The following is a 6,000-nucleotide window of genomic DNA, read 5'->3' as shown; positions in this document are numbered from 1 at the left end:
TTACTTTTTCTCCTATTGTGCTTGCCATTTTCACATGGTATCAGAGCAATAAATTTTTTTTTTTCTCTCTCAGTATTTCTTCACCATGTCTAATGCAAATCCTACCACCAACATCACATCACCATCATCATCTCCACAGTCATCAATACCTATCAAAACATATCCTTATGCTATTCATCACTCAGATAACCCTTCTACTGTTCTTGTTACACCTCTATTGACAGGAGACAATTATGGGCCATGGAGTCGTGCAGTGACAATGGCACTTCGTGCCAAAAGTAAGCTGGGTTTTGTTGACGGGTCACTTCCAATTCCACAGGAGAAAGATGATATTTCCAACTGGGAACGATGTAATGATTTGGTTGGAAGTTGGATTCTTAATTCAGTCTCACCTGAGATCCGTCCAAGCATCTTGTATGCTGAAACTGCAGCACAAATTTGGACAGATCTTAAGGATCGTTTTTCTCAATCAAATGCTCTTAAGATCTGTCAATTGAAACAATCAATCTCTTCCCTCAAGCAAGAAGGTATGTCCGTTTCATTATATTTCACACAACTCAAATCCTTATGGGACGAACTCAATTCCATTGTCTGCATCACTCCATGTATCTGTGGTAATGCTAAAAGCAGTATTGATCAGCAAAATCAAGATCGTGCCATGGAGTTTCTTCAAGGACTCCATGATCGTTTTTCAGCAATCCGCAGTCAAATTCTCTTGATGTAGCCGTTCCCTTCAATTCAGCGTATCCATAATTTGGTACGTCAATAAGAAAAACAACAAGAGATTAATATTCGAACAACTCCTACCATTGATTCGGCAGCGTTTCAGGCATTTGAACCACCTTCTCGGCCATCGGGAAAGCGTCAACGTCCTTATTGTGAACATTGTAACAAGCATGGTTATATTCTTGCCACATGCTACCAGATTCATGGCTTTCCAAATACGCAGGTGAAGAAATCAGGGCCACCTCCATCCATTTCTGCTACTAATCAATTAACACATGAACAATACAACAAGCTTCTTGCACTTTTATCCAAAGAGGAATCTGGTGGATTATCAGTCCATTTGGCAGGTACAATTCTCACTTGTTTGTCCTCTTGTTGGATTATTGATTCAGGTGCTTCTAATCATATATGTACATCTCTTTCATTTTTTTCTTCATATTCTACTGTTCATAAAAGCATGGCAGTTCAATTGCCTGATGGTTCTCATACGCCTATGACACACATAGGCACAGTTCATTGTTCACCATCACTTATTCTCACTAATGTTTTTCACATTCCATCTTTCAAATTCAATTTGTTATCTATTTCACAATTAACCAATTCAACAAATTGTGATGTATTCTTTTCATCTTCTGAATGTATATTTCAGGACCGAGCAACAAAGAAGAAGATTGGTCGGGGTAGTGCTCGAAATGGTCTTTTTTACCTAGATGCAGATTTAGTTTTTAATTCTGCTTTTTCATTCAAGCATTGTAATAAATTTGACCTATGGTAGTCTCGCCTTGGTCATCCATCTAGGTCTCGTTTTGATTTCATTGTTAAGACTTTTCCCATTATTATTGTGAATAAAAATTTTGTTTGTGATGTATGTCCACGTGCTGAATAGCCGCGTCTTTCTTTTACTCAAAGATCATCTTGTTCTTCTCATTGTTTTGAATTAATTCATGTTGATATTTGGGGTCCTTTTTCTATCCCATCCAAAAATGGATCACGTTTCTTTTTCACTATTGTTGATGATTATTCAGGGTGTACTTGGATTTATTTAATGAAACATATATATGAAACTTTCAACATGTTAATTCTTTTTTTTAATCAAATCAATCATCAATTCAACACGAAAATTTCTCGTATCAACTCTGGTAATGGGTTGATTTTTCTTCCTTAACTTCAAACCATTCGTTCAGACAATGGTACTGAATTTCTTTCTAAACAGATTCAAACATGGTTTCATGAAAATGGTATTATTCACCAACGTAGTTGCATTGCGACCTCCCAACAAAATCGCGTTGTAGAACGTAAGCATCGACATCTCTTTGATGTTGCTAGATCTCTACGATTTCAAGCAAACTTGCCTCTTTCTTTTCGGGGTGAATGTATTCTCACTACCGCATTTCTTATTAACAAATTTCCAACTCCGATCCTCAACTATAAATCACCTCATCAAGTTTTGCTTGGAACTGTTCCTTCATACTCGTCTCTTCGAGTTTTCGGATGTTTATGTTTTGCTAAAAATATGAATATTCAACATAAGTTTGATGAGTGAGCCAAACCTAGTATTTTTGTTGGTTATCCATATGGTCAAAAAGGATATCGCATATATGATTGCAAAACTCATCAAATCTATGTTTCTCGTGAAGTTATATTTCATGAGTCAATTTTTCCATATCACGATCTTCCATCTCCGTCATTAAAAAATTCAATTACTATTACTCCAATTAATGATGATGGAACTTTTGACTACACTACACCACCGATTGTTCCCACTAATATTTCTTCTAGTGACTCTATCTCTCATAATCTAGTTGATTATTCTAATGATTCTCCACTTAATGACAGACCCAATTCTCCACCTATTTCTATGGATACTCCCTCTAATAATTCTCTTTCAATGGCACCTAGTCCTCATCTTGATAATTCACCCAACTCTCCACCTATTTCCGAGGACACTCATTCTAATACTTCTCCTCCAATAGCACCTGGTTCTATAATAAATAATCATTCTCAACGAATTCGTTGTCCACCAGGTCATCTCAAAGATTATAGTTGTAATCATATTTCACTTTCAACTGATTTTCCACTAGCCAATTATTTTTTTTGTCCCATCTAAGCCATTCTCATCGTGCTTTTCTAACAAATATTATTGAACATCAAGAACCACACTCTTATTCTCAAGCCATAAAATCTAGTGAATGGCGTGATGCCATGGCCAAAGAAATTCAGGCCCTTGAATCAAATAATACTTGGTCTTTATGCTCACTTCCCAAGGGAAAATCACCCATTGGTTGTAAATGGGTTTACAAAATTAAATATCGATCCGATGGTTCAATTGAGAGATATAAAGCTCGTTTAGTTGCCAAAGGTTTACTCAAGTTGAAGGAATCGACTATCATGATACCTTTGCACTTGTGGCCAAACTAGTTATTGTTCGTCTCCTTCTCTCCATTGCTGCCATTAAAAATTGGTCTCTACATCAACTCGATGTCAATAATGCATTTCTCCAAGGAGATCTCAATGAAGAAGTTTATATAAAACTTCCTCCCAGTTTCTCTCGTAAAAGGGAGACTCGTGTATGCAAATTAAATAAATCAATCTATGGTCTCAAACAAGCTTCTCGTCAATGGTTTTCTAAATTCTAAATTCTCAACCACTCTTATTCATCAAGGTTTTCGACAATCTATTGCAGACTATAGTCTTTTTACATATATTCATGATCAAACTTCTATTTTTGTTCTCGTCTATGTCGATGATATTATTATCACTGGCAATAATGATGATGCCATCACTGAAATCAATCAATTTCTCGCTCAATCTTTTTCCATAAAAGATCTTGGCAATCTTCGATATTTTTTAGGTATTGAAGTGTCTCTATCTAAACAAGGAATTTTTCTATGTCAAAGAAAATATACCCTTGACATCTTATCTGATTCTGGTATGATTGGTTCTCGACCATCTGAATTTCCTATGAAACAACATCTTCGTTACAACCAGAGGATGGTACTCCTCTCCTTGATATGACAATCTATCGTCGACTGGTGGGACGTCTTTTATATCTTATGGTCACACGACCAGATATGCAATATGCTGTAAACATACTTAGTCAATTCATGCAATTTCCCCATTCGACTCATCTTGATGCTGCCAACCGGGTTCTTCGATATCTTAAAGGTATTGTTGGTAAAGGATTATTCCTTTCTGCATCTAGCTCTCTTACTTTTGTTGGATATGCTGACTCTGACTAGGCCGATTGTCATACTACACGTCGATCCACCACTGGTTATTTTACCATGTTAGGTTCTAGTCCTATTTCTGGGAAAACCAAGAAACAACCAACTATTTCTCGTTCTTCTGTAGAAGCAGAATATCGTTCTCTCGCTGCACTTACTTCTGAGTTACAATGGTTAAAATATCTTCTTTCCGATCTTGGTTTCAACCATTCACAACCAATTGTAGTTCATTGTGATAGCAAAGCTGCTATTCACATCGCCGAAAATCCTGTTTTTCACGAACGCACCAAACATATTAAGATTGATTGTCATTTTGTTCAAGAAAAAATTCAAGGAGGTCTCATTGCTCCTTCTTACCTACGTTCTAACGACCAGTTGGCGGACATTTTTACCAAACCACTTGGAGGTGATGCTTATCACCGACTACTTCACAAGCTGGGTGTTCTTGACATTTCAATCCCAACTCCAACTTGAGGGGGGTGTTGGACGCACTCAAGAATCAAGACCAAATCAACTTCTACATTTTAGGCTTTTTAGTTTTGTAATAATTTTTAGTTTCTGTTCACTGTGTTTGTTAATTAGTTTCCTACTTTTCTATATATTTTAAATTTCAATCTTCCTTGTAATCTGCCTATATATTATTACGATCATTGAATGAATAACATAGTTCAAAATCATTACTTTTTCTCTTATCGTGCTTGCCATTTTCACAACTACCTTTTTATAAATAAGATATTACAATCAGATTGCGTATAGCTATCAGAGAATAGAAATAAATTGAAGTACTCTAGTTGATTCACGCCAATTAATAGTTTAAATCATGTTAATTAATTCAACAAAAGAATGTTACNGCGATTCCGGGGTCGTAGTAATAATGAACGGGGGCGAGTTTCGCAGAGGGGAGAGGGACGGCGAAGCGGAATGAGCTGCAGACGGCGCGGAAACGGCTGAGTTCGGTTTGGGTTTGGGGGTGCAGTGCAATGTTGAAGAGGACGAAGTCTGGGAGACTGCACCAGTCGGGGGTCGCACCGGTGGCGGCCATGGATGGTGATATGGGAACGAAACTGAAACGCTAAAAACAGTCAGGGGAGTGAAAACAGTGGACGGAGGAAGAAGATAGGGGAAATAGGAAAAGGAAAAGCGTGGTGTCAACTGAGTCACTGAGTTTAAGATAATGGGATTTCATCTGGCTTGTCCTGGTCCGAGCGTCAGTGTTACTGTTTAAAAAAATATCTATAACCTTAACAGGGAGGAGAAAATTTCTAGAGTGCCAAGGTGGTGACACGTGTATCAATGTTTAGTCACGTGATTAAATTTAATATACTTGGGTGTACAGTATTTGAGTGTTAGAGATAAGCGTGAACAGTTTCAGGTACGCCGTACTTTTCAGAAGAATCAGAATTAAAAACGCATAATGCAGGTTTCCAAAACAAGTCTTAAGTTCAACAAATGGGTACCTAAAATATACGTTTCGGTTTTTTATACGAGTATCCTGTAAGAAATAATTACTCTCTATTAGTTTAAAAAATGATAAAAATATCTTAAAAGTTTATAAATACTCCCCTAACAAATTAAGAAAACCCATATTTAATAGTTTTCAATTTTTGATTACTCATTCATATGTGTCAAATGTGACTCATAAATCTTTTAATCTCTAGGCAACACTTGAATTCAATCAATGCATCACAATTCACATAAAATTTTTCAATCAAAACCAAAACACAAACAAATTCCAAGCAAGGTACCCGCTTCAGGCTCTTTTCCCATGTTTCGGTTCCGGTTCTGAAACCTATAGGAATCAGAACCGAAACTGCACAGTGTCAGTTCCAATAAAATAGAAGCGGAATCTAACCACACAGTATCAGTTTGGGTAGGTTTCGGTTCCAATTCCGATTCTACCTACAAGTTCTAGTTCTACCCGCTACCCATGTTCACCCCTAATTAGAGAGAAAGACTGTACCCACCCTCAAGTTTTGATCAACTACTTAGGTCCTTTATTTTAAAATACTAGCATTTACCCCCTTAAATTGAATAAATGTTTACATCATTT

Source organism: Pistacia vera, unplaced genomic scaffold (genome assembly GCF_008641045.1).
Source record: "Pistacia vera cultivar Batoury unplaced genomic scaffold, PisVer_v2 Contig351, whole genome shotgun sequence".
NCBI classification, from domain to species: domain Eukaryota; kingdom Viridiplantae; phylum Streptophyta; class Magnoliopsida; order Sapindales; family Anacardiaceae; genus Pistacia; species Pistacia vera.
This window is presented reverse-complemented; position numbering follows the sequence as displayed.